The sequence below is a fragment of the Synchiropus splendidus genome, chromosome 7, assembly GCF_027744825.2.
Source record: "Synchiropus splendidus isolate RoL2022-P1 chromosome 7, RoL_Sspl_1.0, whole genome shotgun sequence".
In the NCBI taxonomy this organism is placed as follows: domain Eukaryota; kingdom Metazoa; phylum Chordata; class Actinopteri; order Syngnathiformes; family Callionymidae; genus Synchiropus; species Synchiropus splendidus.
Window position 1 is genome coordinate 6,007,180 of NC_071340.1, and position 26,132 is coordinate 6,033,311.

The following is a 26,132-nucleotide window of genomic DNA, read 5'->3' on the forward strand; positions in this document are numbered from 1 at the left end:
TGATGGCTGCATCTGGGTCTTAGATGAATCTTAGGGCTTGACACTGATGAAGGATGCAGTGCTTGTTTACATGGCACCAGTACCGTAGCCCACTGAAACAGGCAAAACCAGCCACCGAACTGGTGTCAACTAGACAGAAATACAGCTGTGCCTGCCATCGTGAGGCTTGGTGTCTTCTCTGCGTGTTTTCATTGTTTTAGTTCCTCATCCACGCTCAGCTTCTGAACATACCTTTACAATAGGTGTGTTTTAAACTCTATTATTGTCTGTTTGGACATGATGCTGATTTGAAACATGAAACTCCTGATATATGACTGTTTGACTCACAGCGGCAGCCATGCGGCATGTGTTTCCAAGATGCCTGTGTTCTGTTCTTCTAGTAAATGGGGCCATTAAGAACTTTTTAGGCCCAATTTTATTTGTCTGTATATTTTACCGCCATTATTTTTGTACCATTTGGCTAGCAAATGTTTGCCATTTACTCTCTTAGGACTGAAATGTTTTATGGAAGCCATGAATCTGATTTCAGTAGTTAACTCATTTGGCAACTGGCCTGTGAAACTGATTAGTGTCGAAAACATCCTAATTTGGTGTTTTTTACAAGCCCCGATGGATTTCCACAACATGTGGTATCCTTTTGAGGGTTGCCTTGTCGTTTTTTTGCTCCATTTAAGACTCTAATGGGTTCAGTGCAATTTGATATTTTGGATTAGTCTTTGAAGGCTTGTTCTAATGCTCTGTATGTGAAGAGCGCTTAGGAAACTCTCTGCTCCTGAGGCAATGTCTTCACCCATACAGACTGTAGACTCCATGTATCTCCATGTATATTTTCTTCATTTTATATATACCATAATCTGGGGTTCCAGTAGAGGGCTCTGTGGTGCTGTGAATTGCTAGATCTCAGTCACTTAATTCAAGTATTACCACCAATGTTTTTTCTCCTAAATACATTTTTTTTTCAGAAGCTTGTTTCAGAGTTTTATGTTCTCATCAGGGAGTTAGTGGTACTTGTGTCTCATATTTCTGCATCCGCTTCTGTGTCATCAGTTGCTTTACAGGGGCCATGATCTGTTGATCCCTGTTTGACCAGGGATCAGGTTTATCTTCCTAAACTGAGCAACATAGAAGTGATTAAAGTGTGTTGAATCCTGTCCTGGATCATCAGGCTGTTGTCTTTCTGCAGCATTACTCAAGCATTACACATTGCCACAGCAAGTCAGTCTTCTCAACTTTAACCTCCACGCCAAGAACCTCATCCATCACCTTCCTCTTCTCCTTTTCCCTAGTAACCTCATCGCTAACATTCTTAATCCAGCGCTGTCTCTCCTCTTCACTACCCAAACCCTTTGGTTTGCCAAATCTTGTTCCCATAATGCTATTCTCAACCAAAAAAGTTGGCTTTAGACTTAAGAACTTGTCGAGGGCTTGTAAAAATGGATCGCTAGAGTTTTCCATTTCACTCCAACGGACAGCCTGGAATTGTTCAAAGATTGTACAAATGTCATGCAATAGTCACAGTGTAGCGGGTCAAGCTGTCGCCTCCACACGGAATTAATCACCGGGTGTGGAGGAAGCTACCACAGTGGTGTACTTTGTCTTTCACCTTTTTTAAATATTTTATAGATTATAGTTAACATTTGATACATGACAAAGCTCCCAGGCGTTCAAGGCTTGCGTCTCAATTGAGTGAGTGGCTCGGTGACTCCTGAACTGACTGGAAAGCTTGTAGGTTTGAGCAAGTTAATAAAATGATAAGTGCAGAACCCATCCAGTGTGTGACATATGTAAACATATCACCTGTATCAGCGTCGTGAATGGATTTTCCTTGTCACCATGTCACAAAATGAACTTACCACAGTGGGATCCAAAAGGACCAGAGCTTTAATAGTTCCTCATTGTAAAATGTCACAGTGACAAAGGTGATAGGACTCGAGTGGGCTAAAACAATTACTCAAACTCTACTCTCAATGTTGGTTTTGGTGATGGTAAAACTAGTCCCACATTCAGCCACCGGTCTTGGTGAGATGGCTGATGATGATGGTTGGCATGTCACCTCATCAGCCCGTGGAAGTATTGGCGTGTGGACACTGTTTGCAAACACTGATGTCGTGAGAATAGATGGCGGGATGGGATAGATCTCGTTCAAAGTTTTCCACTATGTTTGTGAGAGGCCATGTCAGTTCATAGCAGAGCGATCAATGGAGTGGGTTTGGAATGGGGTTGGAGCTCATGCAGCTCTTAAAAAAGAATGGCATGTACCGAGTAGCTCAAAAGCCCCTTATTGAAATGTAGAAATGGCGATATCAGTGCCTGTGATGTAATTTGTTGTTTCCTGACACCATCAGTACTTCTGCTATGGGACATGCCAAGTCACAGGTCATCATCCCTAGTCATATACCTCTCTGTGTCCGTATTTACCAAATCTGTGGACCTGATTGGTTTGCAGTCTTCGTCTTCTGTCTTCAAACGTATTGTATGATCGGAGAGCAGCATGGTTCATGGAGACTCCTCAGTCACTTCATCTCTGCAGAATGATAGCCTGCCGAAAATAAATGTGGAATCAAAGTGCTGCCATGATTCTTTCTTTTTCAGCAGATTTTCACTCCCAAGGTGTCAAATACCATGTATATTAGCGCCCTATGTTGATGCTGGTTTCAGCCTTCAGTGTTTCAGAGTTTTCCTGCTTCATATGGAAATATTTTGGTTCTAGGAACGATTGTGCAGATGAATTGTTCCAGTACGCGTTGACGCTGCAGGAACTGTGGACCAAATGAAATAGTTCTCTGACCCTTTTTGGGTTCAACTCCAGAGAAGGGTCTTTATTCCTCCAGAGACCATATGCAAACTTTTGCTACGTGTGAAAGCTGACACCGAAACAAACCAGCGTACAGTGAGTCTGGAGGACTTTTGTTCATGATTGTAGTTACTCTCAATAATTACATTAGCAGTTACTAAAACTGTGAGTGCTGGTTTTATTAGAACAAGTTGTATAAATGAGAATTTTCAGATGCTGTATTCTGATTTGAACCAGATGAATGATGAACACAATTTAAAGAGTTCAGAACTATCCACAGATATGCAGTATGAAATGATCATGTACTGTCCACAAAGTTGGTTCTGTTGAGTGTGTAAAACTGAATTCAAATTCAGTGGTGCAATAAGTGAGAACTGGAAACATGCATAACATCTGGTGCAGGTGAACAAGCTCCTCAGCTTCAGTATCAGAGAAGAGATACTGAACTGTTGCATGGCAGCATGAACTTCAAATCATGCCAGTGAGCATGAAATATGTCATAACAAATAGGTGACGCACCTTAAAAGAACTGGTGGCAAGTGGCAACCATCGGTGTCATCTGTGCTATGTAGCAATCATTTTGCTGCTGTGCAGGAAGCAATTGATCTGGAAGTTTGGATTCTGACACTGACTTCAATACCCAGGGTTTTCAAATGTAAGCAAACAGCAATGTATCACCAATGTGGCAGAGGGAAACAGCTGTGACATTTATCCACACACGACGTAGTTTGTACTGCCAACCCTTCTTAATTCATCTTCAGTTTTATATGAGACCTTCATCCTCTGACAAGCACAAGTCAATGGTTCAACAATGGCATGGTTTGAAGAAAAAGAAGCCCTTCATTTACATGATCCTGCTCTTCTTCCTAAAAAAAATGTTCGCTCAAACTTTTGCTGATATTGCCACTACTTTAGACGGTGGTGGCAGTGTTTCACCCAGTTTTGAGGATCAAGCTTTACTGTCTGCATCACAGTAGTATATAGACCCAGTGTTTTATTGAAATTTCCAGGTCCATGACAACAGTCGTCTGATTTGTGCTCTCTGATGATGATGATGTGAATGTGTGCACGTTGAGTTGCCAGCGTCAGGACGCAAACGCACAAGCTGATGAAGTGATAAGGGTGATACTCTGGTCAGGTAGTTTTGGTTTATGAGCAGAGAGTACGCACTGCTGGGTGTGTTGTTCTGTCAAGATGCCCAGCTGAATGACGCCAATGCTGAGTTTGAGAATCTTAAACATCCGTAGTGATGTCTGGCTCCACTGTGGACATGCAGGAGAGCCTCTTATCTCCCTCCTGCATGTGACGTCAGCTGCACCACGCTGCTGTGTGAAAACACTTATTTTGATGTGTATTTTATGTTCCAAATGCCTTATGAAAGTTTACAAGTATTTATTCACTGAATAATATTTGTCTGACAGTCTGCTAGCATGAGGCAACCCTCCCGTATTATCGTGGGATGTGGATACACTCTCCAAATCTCTGGGCTGAATTCATGCCGTCTTTACTGCTGCATACACACAATTGTGCAAACCTGTGCAGACGAGACACACACACACAGAAGTGAGTGATCTGGCATTAATTTAAACAGCATTTAAACCTAAAAACATTCCGTATTGATTTAGGAGGTTGATGCCAGTAATCCAGGGAACATAAACAGTGAAGCCTCCTCGCTAGTTTGCTTTCCGTGTCCAAGTGCTCCTGTATTATGTCACCAGTCTCCCACTTCTGTCCCATAGAAAATATACACTGTGGAGGGGAACGTTCTAAAGTCGAAATTGTGCCAGAACAGGCCTCCTTCCAGAGATGGTCTCTGTGATGGAAATTGTATAATTCCAGTAACTCACTGCACTTTCAGTTCCAGTTTTATTGTCTGCTGCATTTTCAAAGTTGCTCTTCTGAGTAAAGTATTTATTTGGCCTGTGAACTCCTTTCAAGAACAACTCGGTATGCATCATTCTGTGGTGGAGAAAGGTTAATCACAGGTGAGCCACCACATTGGCCCACTTTCACTGAGCTATTTTCATTCTCCCGCCGTTTAGCGCTGCTCTGCTCTGACACTTCTCCCTTCACTTGAGTGGGAAAGCACAATGCCAGAGTGTTGGATGTGCCGGCGACATCGCAGCGTCGAACTTGACTGACACAAGTCCCCAACGCGACCAGTTTGTCTCAGAAATCTCTGTTTTCAATTGACTTGCTTGTCTCCACGTGGTTTGGGAATATTTATGCCTCCACATGACTTATTGATAAAGCTTGTCAAAAGGTGCTTAATATTAAATGAAAGTTACACTAAAAGTACCCAGGTACATGTCAAGAACAAGTCTTGCCCTCCTCCGTCTCCTCCATTTTGTACTCTTTAGTCTCCTCTGAGTTCAAGCCCAATTAAATAATTGTACTTTCCTACATTTAATCATCCTGCTGAAAGCACTGCAGCATGCCCTCCCAGTGAACTTTGCCGGTGTCTGTTCTCACACCGGGAAATGTCCTTTCATAGCGGCTCATTCATGTGGCCTACCTGGTGCAAGCACATTTGTTCAGCTGTGGATTACACCTTTTTCTGAGTCTGTGTTTGCTGTTTTTAGTTCCATTAAGACAAAGGCTGCACATTTAAGTGATGTATGTGACCCTGACCTGCATGTTCATGAGAATCTAGAGAAAAGGTTCTGTATTGATGTTCCTTTTGGCGTCATTCAAAATAAAATAAGAATACTATTTGAAAATGGTCCAGCATTCTGTTTTCTTGAGCTTATCTGAGGTCCAGTAGAAGTTGCTGAGGCCCAGAGACCCACACTTCCCTCGTCTTCCCTCGAATCCGTCCCCAGTTATCTTAGGACAATATGGCAGTAACCAGGCTATGCCCCGGGGGCCTCCTCCCACCTCTCCATCATCATGGAATATATCTGGCCCATGTCGATTATGGCCTGACACCTTTCTCCATTAAACACAGACTCATCAGTTGCTTAGATTCACCTGTCCTTGACATCGCCGTGTCCTGAATCTAACTGATGACGGCGAGGACGTGCCGTCCCAACTATAGCGTGTGCATGCACTTTCGTCACCTGAAATAAACTCTCATAGTATGTCTGATACTAAGATTGACTATGTTTATTCAAGTAATCTATCAGCCTGATCATTTGTTGTTGTTTTTTTTTGGGCAACTTTGGCTGAGGATATTTTATTTTATTTGCTTTGTTTTTACAGAGTGCACTGTTATATTCTTGTTAGCATGTATTATGCATTTTTTAAAATGTATTTTCTGTTTAATGTAAAACGTTACATAACATAAATTAAAAAACTGTCATTTATATTGCAATCAATTTATTACCATGTCGGCCAGCTCTACATCCAGGTGTCCTCAGAAGACACAAGGGCCACCTTAAGTGATTTCTCCAGGTCTGAAGGAGCAGTGGTTTGACTTTGAGTCCCTCCCATAGATCTGATCATCTCACCCTATCGCTAGGTGAGAAAATTCATTGGGGTTTCTTGTATCGAAAGTCATATTGTTTCAACTCCATCAAGCACCCAAAACTGGTGACGTGTGAGAAACGGTACAAACCGACCGGGAGATTTTGCTTTAGTGTTTTGGCTTAACTCCTCTGTGATATTTGGTCAAGCCGAGGAGCAGATGCATCAGAAAGCCACCTCCTAAGTCAAAATTTGCTTCCATGCAGGCTGAAGCTCCCCTCTTGTAGCTTATCCTTCGTAGAAATGTATTGTGAGAACTACCTTGAATAGAAGCCTGTCATTTCAACGATGACTTTTTAGTCTTCGTAAGCTCTAACTTTGCTCGGTGAAATCGTAACTTCTAAATCTGCTTAACAGTAACGGTGACTTAAGGGTAAATTATAATACTAATAGTAAAGTCATCGAAAAATGTCTTCCATGCACGATGGATGCATGTAAAAGCCTGTGCGTTCACTTGCCCCAAATCTTTTTATACGTTTCCTATAAATGTCTGATGTGCGACACCATATAGAACCTGGTATGTTATGCATGGTCTTCATTATTTATTAGCATTTCCATTAGCTTTTTACAAAGTAAACAAGTCACGTTAGGGGTCAGTGCTCTTCGCCGCTGAAATGTTTTGGGGCCAGTGGAGCTACTTCATAGAAACTTTATAGCAGCTTTACATTGTGGTGTCCAGGTCATCGCCTGGTTAGACTGCTGTGATGTGTGAGACGAGGCTCTCTGTGTCCACTAGTCTCCAAATCCAACCTTCCTGACTCATGCGTATGTTTCAAATCTTGAGGTGTTCCTCTCCTTGATGCAGTTAATCCCTCATCAAGATGTTACTCCATTGTGAAGTTATTTAGTTTCCACACCGTCTGACGTCTCGGCGAATGAGGAGTTACGAGAGTGAAGCGCATTATGACCTCACAGTGTGCTTTGTCTCCGCCCCCATTGCAGCTCTGAACGTGCCCACCTTCTTATTAGAGTCAGCCTTGCTGGATAGTTGAATCTGCTATGATCATATGATGATCACACCATCTCCGGTACACCAAAGCAGGACCTGCACTCGAGCGGCGCACGTCAGCGAGCATGTGGAGCCTTGTAAGTGATTGTAACTCACAAACGTGAAGAAGCGACAAGCTATTTCACGCTCGAGGCGGGCTAAAAATTTCCTGCCCAACAATCACAGTAGGCAACTGCTCATTTTCCTGAAATAATTTTTCATTTCCCTTTGAGGGCGCTATTTCATCTTCACAGCCAATTTGGCTTTGCAAGTTTGATCATTGAGTCCTGTGGTGGACAAACCCCTTCAGCACTGGTCATGACCCTTGACCCAGGTTCTCTCCTGGAAAGCGTAGTTTTGGCACACGCTCAGTGATCCCTTTGAAACGTAGAAACACTTTAAGAACGTCAGAATGTTTATTAGACAGGTCACTCTAAAAGAAAACAAGAAGTCATACATAGGGCTTTGTTTATAGCATGTGTGATGCATGGATATGAGGGTGCCTCTCCCGCCACAGCATTCTTCAATGCCGAGGATGGCCGCATGACAATGCCACTTCAAGTGCACCAAGGGAATGCATGAGGGTTGTGCTGAGAGTTTGGTCTGCATCTGTGGTCGTATAATGAGTGTCTTCAGTTATGTGTTCCAACTTTTTCTGTTGTCAATTCCACTCGAACCTCCTGTTGTCATCGTGGTTCAACATATCTGGTTATCTAAGTTTACCAATATGCCATTGTTCAGGTGGAGAACCCAATGTTTTTGTAGATCCAGAAATAGTTTTGAGTGATTTTTTTCCAGCCTGGGAAATAAAAAAATAAATAAAAAAGCAACCTTTCTATGAGCCTAAATATTTATGTACAGATTTTGGACATTGCCGTCTGTGGGTCAAGAGTTGATCTTAACTTGGTGAGTCTTGAATGCCAGCAGCCTGTACTGCCAGCTTCTCTTCCATCTCACTTATTTGTCTTGTTGATGAAATTTATTTGTTTTGTCTATAAGTCTGCCCACTGAAGCACCAGTGCAGCAGCAGTGACCCTGTGACCACCTTGCATCCACTATTATGTCTGTAGACAGTTTGTTGCATGCAGTGGCACCTCTTCATGCAAATCTGTCGTTTCTGCAGGGTGCAATATCTGGGGTTCCTTCAGTTGGAGCGCACTTCAATGGGCGGAAGTTTGGTCAATGTTTTCATTCATTTAATCAAAATGATTGGCAACACTGGTTTCCTCCCGCAGTCTGAAAACATACCACAGCATGCATAGTTTAATGGACTATATGCACATGGTTGATGGAAAGGAAATGATAAGCCAGCTCGCTTCCTTCCGCTTTCGGGTAAGTCCAACCCTTTACCTTTACTGGTGTTGATGTTTTAGCAGGGAGTCACCTTTGGGCACAACACCTGTTTCTAACTGACACTTCTGTCTGGAAGGAAGTGAGTCGGCTAAGTGTTTCCTAAGTACGTCAGTGCACCCCTGTGAATATAGTCCATTGAGGAATCTCGCCTATGTATGTCCTTCCAAGAGGCCAGGCTCGACTCCAGCCTCTGTGACAGGAATATGCAGAAGACAATAAGTGAATGAATGAAATTGAATTTGTTAAAGTTGGGACTCTCGCATCAGCAGCTTTGAACTTATATATTGGAACATCGTGATTTTAACTATTCCAGCTCCATCAATTTAAATGAAAATGCTGAACAACATTCTAACCACGGACACATTTCCCTGGACTTTGAGTACTTTGATTCTCTGCTTTATTCCTGAGGGATAAAGTCCAGAATATTAACTGGGAAAACACCGCCACGACATTGAGGTTAGTCTGCTGACAGAGCAGCGTTCTTCCAGAATAATAGAACACAGAAAGAGAATTTCAAAGCACCATTTATTCGATTAAACACTTTGTTTTTGTAATTAAATTTCATCTCAAGAGACGGCGGAGGGAGAGCTAATATCCCATGTGAAATACAGAAGGATTGGATTTGACATGATGGCAGTTGCTGGACCCAAGTGCAGTTAGCGTCGGTTGACAGAGGACTCGGAGACGAGATTAAGTTAAACAATTTAATCGATGGATCTTTACAAATAATAATATTCACAGACAGACAAATAACTATAACTAAGGGCGCCGGGAACCAAAACGCGGACCGGGAACAACACACAGGGAAGGGGGTTAATCTGAAAAAACAAGAGAGGCGGATTAGCAATCGACGACCTACTATATAAATGGGAGAAAATGAAAACACACACCCGGAGTTAAGCTCGACGCGGTGGTGGCACTAAACTGAGAACGCTTGGAGGTGGTGACGACACACACGCACACAAGGAGTAAACTTTACGGAATGATCTAACTAAAAAGTGAGACTAAAAAACTGCTCACAACGCGGACTGAATTGAGATAGGGAGGCGAGAGTGAAATGAGGAAAGCGAGGGAGAAGAGTTACGGCTGAAATGAGGATTCGAGCGCGCAAGAAAGTTGAAAAAAGGCAGGATTAGGAGCAAGATCATGGAAGTCTTGAGAAAGGTACCTGAGTGGGGGCGATTCGCTACCATCTGGCACACGTAGCTGGCGTCGAGGAGAATTTATCCGTGGAAGGAGAATTAGTGAATGACCGCCAGCTGCGTATGCCTGTCAAGGTGGAGAAACAACAGGAAACGGAAACGAGGGAAAATAGCAAAGTAAAAGCAAGGAGGAAATACCATAAAAGACAGACGGGATTAACGTGAGGACATGACAGTACCCCCCCCTTAAGGAGGGCCTCTTGGCACTTTACCAGGTTTTGCCGGGTGTCTGACATGGAAGTCTGATATTAACGAGGGGTCGAGGATGAGTGACCGAGAGATCCATGAGCGCTCCTCAGGGCCGTAGCCCTCCCAGTCAACAAGGTACTGGACCCCTCGGCCACGACGTCTGCTATCCAGGATTTTGTGTACCTTGTAAGCTGGGTGATCGTCGATAATGATGGGAGGAGGAGTTTCAGAGGCTGCATGGAGTGAGGAAGATGAGGCGGGCTTGAGGAGAGAGACATGGAAGGTTGGGTGGATGTGCATGGAGTCCGGAAGCTTTAGGCGGACGGCCGAGCGGTTGATGACCTTCTGTACCTTGAACGGCCCGACGTACCTGGGTGATAACTTTTTTGACTCACCCGGTAGTTGAAGGTCGCGGGTGGAGAGCCACACCTTGTCGCCGGGCTGGTAGGTCGGAGCTGGGGTCCGTTTGCGGTCGGCGAGTCTTTTGTTCAGCTCGGCAGTGTGAGAGAGGGCCGTCTGGGCACGGGACCATGTCTCCCTGCAGCGGCGAAGGTGTTCATTGACTGAAGGAACTGCCGTTTCAACCTCCTGGGACGGGAACAAGGGGGGTTGATAGCCGTACGCCACCATGAAGGGAGACATCCCTGTAGCGGATGAAATCAAAGTGTTATGAGCATATTCCACCCATGGCAGGTGTGAAGACCACGCAGAAGGATCCTGAGCAGAGACGCAGCGAAGTGCAGATTCCAGGTCCTGATTGGCCCTTTCGGTCTGGCCGTTGGACTGCGGGTGGTAGCCGGAGGAAAGGCTGGGTGAGGCGCCCAGTGTCTTGAGGAAGGCCCGCCATACCTGGGACGAGAATTGAGGGCCCCTGTCGGAGACCACGTCGTAGGGGAGTCCGTGGAGGCGGAAGACGTGGTGTACCAGGAGGTTGGCAGTCTCCAGAGCTGAGGGAAGTTTAGGAAGAGGGATGAAGTGCGTCATCTTAGAAAAACGGTCTACTACCGTCATGATTGTTGTGTGTCCGGAGGATGGAGGAAGACCAGTGACGAAGTCGACTGCAATGTGGGACCAAGGGCGGCCGGGGACTGGAAGAGGCTGTAGGAGTCCGGCAGGAGGACGATGGGTGGATTTTGCCCTGTTGCAGGTTGTGCAGGTCTTGCAGAATTCCTTGACGTCTCTGGTCACACCTGGCCACCAGAATCGTTGCTTAATTAAGCAGAGAGTGCGGAACATACCAGGATGGCAGGCGAGCTTTGAGGAATGACCCCACTGGAGAACTTGGGGTCTGGTTGACTCCGGAACGAAGAGACGGTTTGAAGGACCAGAACAGGGAGCTGGGTGCCGCTTTTGGTCCTCTAAGACGGCCTTTTCAACGTCCCAACAAGCTGCACGGATCACACAAGAAGCAGGGATGATTGTCTCAGACCTGTCAGATGAGGTGGCAGGTTCGTGGAGTCGTGAGAGGACGTCCGGCTTTGTGTTCTGGCTCCCAGGACGGTAGGTGATGGTGAAGTTGAAGCGACCCAGGAACAGGGCCCAGCGTGCTTGCCGTGAATTGAGTCTCTTGGCGGTCTGTAAATAGGTCAGATTTTTGTGATCTGTCAAAACCATGAAGGGAGTTTCTGTGCCCTCCAACCAGTGCCGCCACTCCTGCAAGGCAGCCACCAAGGCCAACAGCTCACGGTTTCCCACGTCGTAATTGCGTTCCGCTGGGGTGAGTCGCCTGGAAAAGAAGGCGCAGGGGTGTACCTTTTGATCCTCAGGGTCTCTTTGGGAGAGGACGGCTCCCAGTCCGGAGTCCGAGGCGTCGACCTCGATGATGAATTGACGATGAGGGTCGGGGTGGCGTAGGATTGGAGCTGAAGAGAACATGGTCCGGAGCTTGGAGAAAGCTTGGTCGGCTTCCGGACTCCACGCGAACTCCTTCTTGGAAGAGGTGAGAGCAGTCAGGGGAGCAGCAATCTTGCTATAATTGCGTATGAAACGTCTGTAAAAGTTAGAGAATCCGAGAAATTGCTGGAGCTTTGGTCAACCCGAAAGGCATCACCCGGTATTCGAAATGTCCCAGAGGAGTTTTAAAAGCAGTCTTCCACTCATCTCCTTCTCTAATCCGCACAAGGTGGTAGGCATTACGGAGATCGAGTTTAGAGAAGATGGTTGCTCTGTTTAAAGGCTCGAATGCCGGGTCAATTAGAGGTAGAGGATATTGGTTTCTAATTGTAATTGGGTTAAGGCCTCTATAGTCTATGCAGGGACGGAGTGATTTGTCCTTCTTACTCACAAAAAAGAAGCCAGCCCCTAGTGGGGAGGAAGAGGGGCGGATCAAACCAGCTGCCAAAGAATCATTTATGTAGCTCTCTAAAGCTTCTCTTTCCGGTTTGGAAACGTTGTATAACCGGCTAGAGGGCAGGGGAGCTCCAGGAACCAGGTCTATTGCGCAATCGTAGGGACGATGCGGGGGAAGTGACAGGGCCTGGTCCTTGCTAAATACTAAGGCTAAATCGTGATAGCAGGAGGGAACGCGAGAGAGATCAGGAGTGGGAGGAGGGGGACGAGGAAGGGAGAAGGTGGAGGAAGCAGAGCGGAGACAGTGTGCGTGGCAGTGAGTGCTCCAACCTGTGACCTTGGAAGATGCCCAGTCGATGTGCGGGTTGTGAAGGGACAGCCAGGGGAACCCAAGAACCAGTGGAGATGAGGAGGAGGGTAAAACCAGGAAAGAAATCACTTCGGTGTGATTTCCGGAGAGTGTGAGGGTTACAGGTGCGGTGCGATGGGTGACGCGAGGGAGAGAACTGCCGTCAATCGCTGACAGGGAGCGCGGGGAGTCCAGCCTGATGAGAGACAAGGACAGGGACTCAGCAAAAGAGGCATCAATAAAATTGTCATCAGCACCAGAGTCTATGAAGGCCTTTACAGAAGCACAATTATTATTCTGACGCATGGAAGCAGAGAAAATAATTCTGCCGATCCTGGAAGGATCTGGAGGACTGACCTTTTTGGAGGAGATGAGTGGAAGGCGATAACCTCTGGGACGAATAGGACAGGCACGGATATGGTGGCCCGGTTGACCACAGTATAGACATAAGCCGCGAGAGATGCGCAGTTGTCTTTCTTCTGGAGTCAGCCTTGTCCTCCCCACCTGCATGGGTTCAGGGAGTTCTCCTGGAGACTCAGGAACAGGAAAAATTGCAGGTGGAGAAGACTGGACTGGAAGCACCACGTGAGGAGTGGACCGTCTCCGTTGGGCATGCTCTCTAATACGGTTGTCTATTTTGATAGAGAGGAGGATGAGGTCCTCTAGAGATTCTGGCTCATCTCGGGTGGAGAGTTGGTCTTGGATTATGTCCGCTAGGCCGTTATAAAAAGCGGACATGAGTGCTGGCTCATTCCAGCCTGCTTCGGCCGCAGCTATACGGAAACGTACAGAGTACTCCGAAACAGACTCACCTGGGAAATTCTGGGAGAGAGAAATGAGTTGCTGAGAAGTTCTGGGTCCACTCTTAAAAGGAGTGTCAAAAACCCTTCTCATTTCTGTGGAGAAGCTGGAATAATTATTGAGTATGGGAGAGTCTGATTCCCATAGAGAGACAGCCCACTGACTGGCCTTACCACGGAGGAGGTTTATGCAGTATGCCACTCGGGATCTGTCAGTCTTGAAGGATGAGGGTTGTGAATCAAAAACTAAAGAGCATTGAAAAAAGAAATTTTTGCAGAGCCCCGGCTTACCATCATAAACCTCCGGTGTGGGGATGGTAGGTTCGCGTCCACTGGTAAGCGGGTGTCCTGGATCAATAGCAGGAGAAACCGCTGGGACCGACGGGAGAGCGCTGGACTCAGCGGGGGAAGCAGAGAAACGACTAAACGCAGAAGACATGCTCTGCATTTGATCCAGGACACTCTGCATCGCTCTTTCAAGGGTTCCGATGCGTGAATCCTGATTGCCTAAAGTCTCCTGTAAACCAACTACTAACGCTGGGTCCTGGTCAGACTGGCCAGATGGTAATGACATGATGGCAGTTGCTGGACCCAAGTGCAGTTAGCGTCGGTTGACAGAGGACTCGGAGACGAGATTAAGTTAAACAATTTAATCGATGGATCTTTACAAATAATAATATTCACAGACAGACAAATAACTATAACTAAGGGCGCCGGGAACCAAAACGCGGACCGGGAACAACACACAGGGAAGGGGGTTAATCTGAAAAAACAAGAGAGGCGGATTAGCAATCGACGACCTACTATATAAATGGGAGAAAATGAAAACACACACCCGGAGTTAAGCTCGACGCGGTGGTGGCACTAAACTGAGAACGCTTGGAGGTGGTGACGACACACACGCACACAAGGAGTAAACTTTACGGAATGATCTAACTAAAAAGTGAGACTAAAAAACTGCTCACAACGCGGACTGAATTGAGATAGGGAGGCGAGAGTGAAATGAGGAAAGCGAGGGAGAAGAGTTACGGCTGAAATGAGGATTCGAGCGCGCAAGAAAGTTGAAAAAAGGCAGGATTAGGAGCAAGATCATGGAAGTCTTGAGAAAGGTACCTGAGTGGGGGCGATTCGCTACCATCTGGCACACGTAGCTGGCGTCGAGGAGAATTTATCCGTGGAAGGAGAATTAGTGAATGACCGCCAGCTGCGTATGCCTGTCAAGGTGGAGAAACAACAGGAAACGGAAACGAGGGAAAATAGCAAAGTAAAAGCAAGGAGGAAATACCATAAAAGACAGACGGGATTAACGTGAGGACATGACAGGATTTATATTTTGTATGACACCAGGCATTATGTGCTGTCTAAAGTTGTAACATCTCTTGAATGTGCGCCGGGGAGCTATGCTGAGTAGACTGTCAAAGTTGGGTTGTGGTGAGGCGTTGAAATTGGATTGGACCTGCAGATACATCAAGTTGAATTCCCTGGTTTAATGGGTCCAGTGTCTCGCTACAGGCCTCTGGATCCAACCTTGCATGCAGCAGCTGTGTTGCAGGTTCTTGTTAGTGTTCCACAGGCAGCACCCATGAAACAAGCCCAAATTTAGCTGGTATAGTTTCTCTTGGCAATGACGGCGTACACAAATGACGTCCTCCTCCGGTGTGACCTCCATCCACAGCAGCCACTTGACATAAATAGGCGACTTATTTCCTCAGTGTAGACACACACGCTGCACGACGCCGTTTTCTGGGGCAGTCCTTGTTTATAAGAGCGTTTCTGCTAGAGTGTGTCGACAATACGGCTCGGCAGACCTGTTAAGGCCTCACTGGGGCCCACTGTGCTGGGGCAAGTGTTTGTCAGGAGCCTGGGTGCGTCTGGAGGAGGTTGGAAGGAAACGTGGGACAAAATTCCTCGTTGACATCAATCTCCTGCCGTTGGGGGGCCCAAGGAAGCCGGGGAGGAGCGGAGGGGAGGTCGCCCTGTTGATATAACACCTCAACAAAGCAGGTCTGTTTGTGTGGCTGGCTCTAATGGACTGCAACCATGAGGGGCTCTTGTTTTAGGGAGCGGTCCCTGGCTGAGTGGGCAGAGGTTTAGGACTAAATATCCTACCTTTGAAAATGAGTCATACTCATCATAATGGTTGTCACAAGGAGGAGAGAATTGACAGTAAAGGCCACATGACCAATGACAGTTGTCTTACAGTGTGTTTCCCTTCAGCTCTACAACTATTGGGATGGAATGCACTACGGGAAATTCAGCCTAGTACTTTTCCCAATAATGGGAGCAACCACAACCTGTCGAGTGAATTGATTTCCTGTGTTTCGGTTGGTGCGTGAAAGAGCTTGTGATCAGAAGATAGATTGTTATTGTCACCTTAGGGGTGTCAGTTTATCAAAATGAATTATTAATGACAGCAACAACACAACAACAAAAACACATTCATACATATGATCAAATAGTAACAGTTTTTTTTACAGGGTTGCATAAAAATGAACCCCTCGCTCAATGTGAAGTAGCTGGGTTCCTACTTTTAGTCTCCCCTTGAGGGCCGTGTTCCTCATCATAATTTTAAGAGAAAGTCCAGCCATTGTGTGGAGAAACCTCAGGTCTGCTGCCTGTGTCTGTGACTTTGTTCTATCAATCACTCCTCAAAGATCACAGGTGAGACTGTGAAGCTCCATTGACCTTCAACTGTGAAATTGCTTCTATTTGAAGTAGAATAAACTCAATATGACTCTTTTGGGAACAGGATGGCAGCAGATGAAGATAAAGCCAAATACTGTCAGAGGGAGAATTTAATAATAAAAAAATCAAAGTCTTTCTAATGCTGGATGGGGGAAACCCCGTCCCCCTTAATATTCTCTCTTCCTTTTGCCTCCTCCTCTGCCTGCTTTATTCTCACACACATTAAACATTTGTCCATTGTGAGGCAAACATTGGCTGCTATAAATTAAGGAACATCTGGTTTGAGTGTATCAAAGCAAAATCTGATGTTGCTTCTGCTCTGTGGCCGATTTACAATGCGCAGACAAGCAGACAGTCTGACGTGTCATCAACTTGGGGGTCATGAGACACTGGAGGGGTGAAGCTGAAAGAAGTATTGGCCAGTCCAGTTGAACAGCTTTCACAGAGTTCACAGAGTCACGAACAGGTTAAGTTTCCCACCTCCGTGTGAACGATATTTTCACTATCACAGGCACTTTCCTCCCTCAGACCAAAGAGGCTAAATCATGACTCCACTTCTCAGCAGTTGTTCTACTCTGAATCTCTCCCAGGTAGCCTAGCTCCTGACAGGCACTCCAGACACCCTGCAAAGAAATGTGAATGAACCCATCTCTACGTGAATCAACTAGATAGATTTCATGTGTGCTTAAGATTTGGATTTAAATTAGACGATGAGTCAGAGCTTTCCTTTACACGGAACACATAATATTGATGGATGGATGGATGAAGTTAGTTGTATAAGTGAAGCACGAGTCCACCGGTGACTCAGTGGCTGAACTCTGTATGACAAACCTTTTGTGAATGAACACACTCTCACATAAACAGTGTAACCAACTCCACTCTGCGGATGGTGGTCATGTGTTACCAAATCAGCCGCCAACGTTGTGCATTGCATTTCTCCTTCTACTGCTGCCCAGAGATTTTCACCTCCTCAACAAATTACATGTAAACATTTTTGTGAATCAGCAACAGTCTGACGTGCATCAGAACCAGTGACTCACTCATTGTTTCAGCGGCATTTATACCATCAGTGTTTTTATTCCAACACAACAGTGATTGTGACCGATCGTCGTCTCCTAGAGTGCAGACTGACTTCACTGATATTCCTGAGGGTTGCTGCAGAATTCAAGAGGCTTTAAGCCAGATCATATTGAGACCTTTTTATGTCGAAGCAGATGTCAAGTTTGATAACATTCCTTTCATTTTTACACTCAGGCTGTTGTAAGAGCAATAATTGATGGAGGTCAAAATCAGGGCCAGGATGAACTTCAAAGAGTATTTAGCTTTCAGACTGCACGTACAGTACCTGAGGATTGCGAACTTGCTTGTTACCTACTGACAACGCCCCTGATGACTTGTTCCTGGATGCTGGTCAACTCAAACAAGACCTTTCCAAAACTCGCTCTAAGGTGCTTTCAGACTTTGATTCTCAGTCGACAAAGGGTGGACTGCGCTGTCCTAGTTGGAAGATGAGAGTCTTGTCTTGGGGAACAGACCAAGTCTCCTGCAGTTTTGTTCTTGAGTGAGGTTAGTGCAGCGAAAGAGCTGAGCCAGAAGACAAAGTGCATCTGGGTTCCAATCTCACCTGTGGCCACCTGCTTTGGTGTTTCCTCTAGTTGGTCCTCGGGTGAGGAGCCTGGCCGTCCAGGTGGGACACTGAGAGTGGAACCACCACTCCACATTTGATGTCTTCTTGATGCCTTCAGATAGTGAATGTCACACAAAAGAGCGGAGTCCCAGGGGTAGAGCCAGGACATGCTGACTTAATAACTCTGAGATCAGATGGGAACAACTCCATTTAACCCCAAGAGAACTGGAAGATGTTTCTGACCTTGGAGGTAAGTCTGGGCCTTGAATCAATTCTGAATGTAGGATTACCCTCAGATTCTCATTTGGACTGTTCTAACATTGGTCCACTGTCAAAGCCTCTGATCACATGTGCCTCATGTAAACTGGTTGTCTCATTAGACCAGGACTCTGTCATCAACTGTCCAGTGTGGGGTCAAGGGATCTTTCTCGGGCCATCAAGGGCTGGTCAGCAGATACAATCTGATCTTACAAAGTCTGAACAGTAAAGAGAAGCTGACAAATGTTCCCCTCGTCATGCTGTTATTACAGCCACAGCTTAATGTAATGGATTCTCCCCAGGGGTGAGTGCTTGTGTCATTTATGTGCGAACCTCCATTTCCTCCTTTCTCCACTTTCACCTCCCAATGAAAACACTCCAGTGTGCGAATACCTATAACTCATTAGAGGCTTTATTTTGTGGAGCGAGCAACCTCAGCAACCCCACAGCTGAGTGGACCTTTCACTGCCGCCAGGTTCTGTTCTCCTGTGGTCCTCAGGAATGCTGCTGGCTTGGTGATGGAAAAGCCAGGACTCTGAAACTTCCCGTGCAGATTCTCGCTGCTCACCCTTCGCGCTGGACTCTAATGTGTGCAGCATATGAAATAATCCAGCAATGTGATTGAGTGTTGTTGCCAGAGCCTGCAGCTAATTGGCCCTGAGCGGGAAAGCTTTTGTTTTTACGGTCCTCTCATGACTCGTGGAATAGTTTGGTGTTAATGGGGAAAACCAGAACATAGTTTCTGATCAAATTTGGAAAGGTTAGGTTGTAAATCTTCTCTATGTCTTGGCACGTCATCTCAAATCCTTCATTCATAAACTAGCCCATTTTAATTGATGAATAAAATGTTTTTCCTTTTTTATCAATAACGTGCAGGACAATTAAAAGTACATTTCCTATTTTTATTCATAAAAAAAGACTAAATTTTTATTTTTATTTATTTTTATTTTATTTCATTTAGACTTAATATGTGTTTACATTAAGTGTGAATAGAACTGTGACACAGGGCAAGTTTTTTATTCTACCCATGTATGCTTATCAATATTTAGAGTTTGTTTCTTTGTTCGAATAAGTGAACAGTGTTGTTTTTATTTGGGAAGATGTGGTTTTGTATGGGGCATTCGTGGGTCATGCAATTTCATTGCACACAAAAATATAGAATGGCCTTTCAAAAGCAAACAGAAACAATATTTTTTTGTTCCACTTTGAGAAATTATTATTTTCTGCGAGTAGAAAAAAATACTCAAGATATGAATAAGTTAAAGTTCAAAATTCCTTTGAACGATAATTTAAAATGAGGCCTAATCATGTAGAAAACATTTGCAGTCATTATAAAGCATTAACTGTACGAGGCAGAGATTTTCAATTTGGATTTAAAGCCCAGTTGTTGGTTCGAATCCAACTTTAGAAAAGTCAGGGTTCGAAGTAACCCTGCGACTTGTCTGTATTGTAAGTAGTTGTGTAAGCATTCAGGCTCCCCCCGTCCCCCAAGTCAAGCGACAGTTCATACGAGCAATTTCATTTGACATCAATGATGCAACATCAAAGCGTCAGTAAAGTTTTTAAATGTGAGTGTTGCAGGCATGCGCACTCTCTCTTGAGGAGTGACGGTCGCAGATGAAATTAGAACTAGAAGTACGACTATTCGCACACCTCTGGGCTCATTACACCAGTGAAGTGGAACCCCCCCCCCATCACTTTCCCCTCTGTATCCTCACTCCTGTGATAGTTCCCAGTAACCATCCAGCCCGTCACCCGTGCTGAAAAAAAATCCCTGAGGAGGTCAACTGGAGGATTAAGACCCTTCAAACAGGGTCATGGAGATCAATGATCAAACAGGGAGCCAGACCCGCACCCACAGCCCCCGCTCCACCCACTTTATTATCAGGCTTACTGAAATGGAGACAAAAAAGCCGGCTAACAATTACTTTCCTAAAGCATGACCCCACCAACCCCTTAATCTCGGCGGAGATTCACCTTTAGATGGTCAGTTCCACCAATCACTGATCTCAACATCTCCATTAAACTCACCAGAGGTGTTGATGTGGAACCTTATAAATGATGTGAGCAGCAAACAGGTTGTGATTCACGATGGCGTTTTTGTTTTCCCTCAGTGTGACTTGTTTGAAAGGACAGTTTCTCAACTCTGTTATGGCACCATCACAAATGTTTTACTGGCCACTTCTCTTGTATGTGTTCTTGTAATTATTTGTTATTCTTTTGATCATCTGACATGTGGATCTATGATAGTATTTATCTGCTCGTCTTTTGTATGTCTTGCCTTCTCTGTCTTTTTGCCATCTTTTGTTTCCCCTGAAACAAAACTCTGTTCTTTTCTCATCTTCCATTCAGTCATTCATGTCCACTTACTTTTCTTCTTAATTATCTTCATTATGAAGATGAAGACGAGACTGGGCTCATCACACAGATTTCATTTGTCGCTAACTTGCTCAAGGTTATGTCTCTGTGTTTCACTGAGCAAATTCAGCTCTGTCTGAGCGTCCGCTTGTCTGTTCGTCTCCCTCCGGATTGACACAGTTGGCATCTCAACTCCACAGTCTGAACACAAAAGCTTTACTCTGAGGATGTTCCTGCTTCATGCAAATGTCCGACTCGATCCCCAAAGAAGATTTAAGGCTCACTTTCCTTTTGTGCCTCCAAGTCACCACTCTCCATCTCAGTAAGAGGATAAGGCCGTCTCTGTCTCGCAAGCTCAAACCGAATGTTGTGACAAGAGAACCAGACTGCACCTTTCACATACATCCTCCAGCTCTCACATGTTCAACACTGCTCTGGTCCCATCCAGTTAAACCGTGTAGGAGAAGATGATCTGTTTCGTTTCTTCTCTATTCATCTCTAGGTGTTCTCTCGCCGGAGTGGAGGTGTGTCTGTCCACCTTGGTATTAGCATTAGTGAACTTGTCATCAGGTTCCCCTCAATTTGGAGAAGCAGCTGCTCGGCTCTGAGTCACTTTCCCTGATCTCGAGTCTCATCTTTTGTCACAGAAACGGCGATGTCTAGCCGTAAGTTACATCCTGAAATATATGTGGTCGCGTCGTTGGCACAGCAGCTGAACTATAGAGGCCCAAACTTCCCGGAAGCCTCGCAGCCACCTCACTGAATAGATGCTGAGGCGCATCAAGGTGTGTTGAGTCTATCTCAGATGGCACAGCTTGTCAGCTTCAATTTCCCCACTGTGTGGCGAATATAAAAGCCAGCTAAACAATATCTGCATGAGAGGAGTTCAAGCTTTGTCTTTTGGCGCAGCTCTTTTTTCACTGCCAGACTGCTCTCATGACTTAAGATGCTTGATCTTCATGAATATCTCATGTGTTGGTCCAACTGCAGCAGCACCTGTGGATTTCATGGACCGTAGAAAAATGATTCACGTTGAAATCACGTGTTGTTTAGGTCCGACAACAGTCAGGCTGCATCCTTCTGGCTCATAAAACATTTGTGAAGTCCTTTTTCCAAAGTGCTCCGGCCGCTGCATTTTTCATGTCTATGTTACTTCCATGTAAGTTCCTGTCTTGCCAGGCGTTGCTGAGGTGCACTTCATGGAAACGACATCATTCCTCGGACTGGTCGCTGCGTCAGACTTCAAAATCCATCTATTTCTAAAACTATAGATGCAATCTATGCAGGAATGGGTGGCTTCACCTTCATCCACCATACGTGTTCTGAATGAGCCTTTGGAAATCTCAAGTGGTTGCGAGCATGTCAAGTGCCAAAACTGAAAATGAGTAAGCCTCTTGTATTATAATAGGAGCTAGTGAAATGCAATGCTACTGTAGACCAACTCTGTAGTTAGTTTGGTTCTGTTATTATTTTAGAAAATATAACTTGCTCTGCAAAGGTTAAAAGAACAAACAAGCCGGTGAGACTTCATATCTAATATCTCATAACAAACAGCAACTTTCCCTGATCGGATGGAAGCTAGCTAGAGAGTGACAAACAAAACTTAAGGATCAGTGTCACGGTTACCTCCATCATCTAAATGTCGAGAAAGACTATTTGTACGTAGACTAAACACAGACTGAGCGACGACTCAACGCAAAGAAAAGGAACCCTGTCAGGTCTAGACACATTTTAGAGTCAAAAACAGTGTTACCCATAAAAATCAAGGTGTGTGTGTGTTTAAGTATAGCTATCCTAGTGGGAACCAATTTTGGGGAAAACACCTCCTTGTGGGGACCTTATGTCTTTGTGGGGCCCTTTTGCCGGACCCCACAAGGTCAAGCCTCATTTTGAGGATGACGACATTAAAACAACAAGTTCATTATACTTAGGTTTCAGTTTGGTTCAGAGTCCTGGTTAAGGTTAACCTTGTGTTTTGGATGGTTAAGTTAAGGATGAGAGGCTGGGAAAAGGGTTATGGCAATGTGCGCGCCCCTCAAAGATAGAAATACAAACGTGTGTATGTATATGTGTGTGTGCGAACCTGTGCGTTTAAGCATATCAATCCTAGTGAGGCTCAATGTGTGTATAACCATGCCGTTTATTAAAAGTATGAATCACTTAATTTAAGAATGGGTAAAAAGTTTGTTTAGCATCCTTAATATCCAGCATATTCAAAACACATGTGTCAGCACTTTTGAAAATGCTGCAGTAAATCTAGATGACTTTTTTATCTAATTGATGCTGCCCTTATAACGTAAAAGTGCTGCTTAAAGCCAATGAACTGCCGTATTTAACACTCTTGCATGTGAAAAAACGCTGAGTAACATGAACCTGGTGTGAAGATGGAAAAAAAGTGATGCGTAATGATGGTTATTGCACATGTAATGCAGATATCGATGGGAGTTTTGAAATAAAGATTCAATTCAAAATGCTGATGCTGCATTTCTTAACATCCACCTGATGTGGAAGCATGTCAGAAAAAGGCGGAGATGGGAGTGTTTTTATTTGTGCGTCTATGGTGTTCACGAGGGATAAATAAGGACACTTTTTAAACTCTTCCAGATCAAGTGTCGTCAGTCAGGGTGCGTCGCTCCAACACGTCGGTCTGTGAGAAGCTGTGAGGATATGTGCTGAAGAAAAAAAATCAAAAACTGTTTTAAATCAACAAAGTGCTGCTATCTTGTGTCCTCATTGTGTCATACTCCCACACACACACACACACACACACGCACACACACACAGTGTTGTGTGGTCAATTCACCGCTCACCCTGAGGAATGCGGATACCTCTCGCAGTGTTGTCTCAGTGAAGCGTCTTAAGGACTCTTGAGAAGGAGGAAACCCAGTTCACGTGTGAGCTGTGGTGATGACAGGGTGAATACTTCCTGTGCTTGTTTCAGATGAGTGTAATGGAGAGATGATGGTGATGTTTGAGAGTGAAGGTGAAGCTCAGGCCTGACGTGTCTACTGACGGATGGTGCTTTTAGGTATGAGGGTTATTGTGGGAGCTGCAGACATAGTGATTTGTTGGCCCAGCAGCAGAGGGAGGAGGACGAGGATTCAGCCTGTTCACGCAGTTAACTAACTGGTGTTGAGCGAAACTCTTACCTTCTATTGGGATCCTTGGGGAGTATTGATTGGTTGTTAAACTAGTATTACAGTACTGATTGCCATACTGCAGTTTCAACTTCCTTCATGTAGCGCTAACGCTAGACACTGTCACTCAAAAAAAGCTAGTTAAATTTATTGAGTTGGGTGGGGGCTGCAGGTGAGGTAGGTTCGCCTGCTACTGACCTCTGGAGCTCACGAGTCGACTGGTGCGTGTTTTCATTTGACGCTCTGTTTGGTGGACGTGTTAAAACACATAGGAGAGGTTTGGCAGAACGGATGAAAAGATGCTGCACCTTCTCGTGCACATCTTGCGACACCGAGTCTTGAGCGGTCCAGACAAGTGTGTGAGGAAGGGACGTTTCCACAACACCAAGATGTCCTTTGCGTCACCTGCACATACCACTTTATGTCCTTGTCAGGGTTCCTGTGGGGCTGGCGCCCTGTGAGGGCCGACATGAATGATCTACGGTCTTGTCAGGTAACATCAGTGCAAAGCTGGTTCCATGTGACGCCTCCGGCAGCTTGCCAAAAGCTAATTGTGCTAATTGGCGAGCGCCAATCCGGTAACGAGGCTTTGAGGGGCGACCCACCTCCACAGATGAAAGCGCTCAGATTTGTCTGGTGTCAAGGACTTGTGAGTAATCGGCACGCCCGATGACCTGCAGGCCAGGAGGGCAAGACCGGAACAGTTGCGAGGGCCGAGGATGTTAATGAAGAGATATTCTGATGTTCAGGAGCTTCCCTCTTCCCGCTTCCTCCCCCTTCTGAGCGCAACATTGGAGTGTTTAGAATCCCGTCTCAGGGTTGATAGATGAACCAGAGACCTGACATTACTGCAGCCTTCACAGTCAACAGGTCATTCTGCTTTGGCAGCTTCAGTTGTCTGAGCCGGAGGTGGAGAAGATTAGTTCATAAAACATTTGTTGCTCAGTCCAGTCCTAATAATCTCTCCAAACCTGAGCAGGGTTTCATTCATAAATCCACTCGTGCTCAGCAGGTGCCTGTTCAAGTCAGAATGGTGTCATAGCTAGGATTGCAGCGGCGTCTACAATATGCTTTCATTCTGACCAGCTCCCTCAGATGGCAGAGTCAGACTGGCTCAGCCGCGAGTGCCCTGATTCTCTCTCTTCTCAAACTGACTGAATACAAGTCCTGATGGGAGCATCCATAGTTTAGCGAATGTGGATATTGCAGAGCGACATTCAGTATAAATAAAATAGTTTGGGTTATGGTAGTTTAGTTTAGTTTTATGTAACACCATTACTTTGATTCCTTATTATTATTATTATTATTATTACAATAAATGGTGGAAGTGTTTATCCACTTACCATTTCATCTCTTAAAAGGCACTTTGACACTGAATCGATGTCTTCAGTTTGATCTCTTCTTTGTCACTTTCCTCAGTCCAAATGCAACTGTCGTAGACCCAGGCTGGCTCTACAGCTTCACATTTTTTATTCAAATTTTCCAGACAAAGTCTCCCACTTCAACGCATTTTCACCAGTGCAAGCTCCACCAGTGCTGCTGGAATGGTGTGTGTGACCTGCTGACATGGTGCAATCCAGAGCTTCAGCAGAGCACAATAACTCAAATTAAAAAAGTCTAACAACAATTAACCCTCATCTATCACTGCACACGCTCTTGTCCCAGCATAAGGCAGTGCAAAATTGTCAGCTCTGACTGTGCGACAGTTGTCAGAGTCTTAACGAAAAGATCAAACACGCGACTCTGCCAACTGGAGGGGTTAAAGCATGAATGCCAGAAATTAAACGAATGCACAGAATAGTTGGCAAGTGGCTCTCCCTCAGTGCAATGTAGCTACATGAACATGTAAACTGTCTGAGTTTTGCAGACATGGCCCGAGGGAAGAGGGAATTACACTGTCACACAGAGGATATGGAGCTGCCGTGATATCCTCTTGGCACATAGTTGAAGACCATCCAGGTGGAAATCGGCGGCTCTGCCAAGAGGGAGGTGGTTGCTGGTGCTGGTGGTGGAGGTGGAGGTGGAGGGGGTCGTAGAGTGGGAGGTGCGTCCTCTTTCATGTACGTGTCTGCGGAACACCGAGGTGGTCGTGTGTGCGCTCGCTGATGTTTCAGCTCATCTGTGGCTTTGGAGAAATCAGCCTCCTTCTCACTGAGCCCCGACATGAAGGCCCAACAGTAGTGACACAAGACAATCGAACGAATAACATTTCGTTCATGATTCCCGTCTTATTTCAAGCAAAAGCAGCCATCTGATCTGGAGTCAATTCTAACATGCGCAAACAAGAATCCCGCCCGCGGCAAACTTTGCAAAGTAACCACCACTCGTTGCAACAGAGCTGATTATTAAGTGCAGAATAATTTACGACTAAATTTGCAACAACATCTTATAACCCAGTTTCATCAGTGTTTCCGCCTCGTTCTGGGCCTCGTAGTGTAGATGGCGTTTTGGGGCTCATGCTCTTTATTGATGGAAATGCGGCCGGCCTCTGGTTTACAGCTTTATTTCGGTCTCGTGTTGATAGTGACGAGTCAGTTAGTTGCCTGCTTTGGAGTCTTGCCATACTCAGAGCACAGAAACATCTAGTCTGAGAAGAATTACAGGACTGACTGATGATCAATTTGGTATACACATGGTG

The 26,132-nt window shown here is 45.3% G+C and overlaps 1 protein-coding gene across 2 annotated transcripts in view; it reads left to right on the forward strand.

Moving 5' to 3' along the window:
- LOC128762874 (ADP-ribosylation factor-like protein 15) overlaps window positions 1–26,132 on the forward strand; it is a 123,572-nt gene that overhangs the window by 63,179 nt on the left and 34,261 nt on the right. The window lies entirely within an intron of this gene.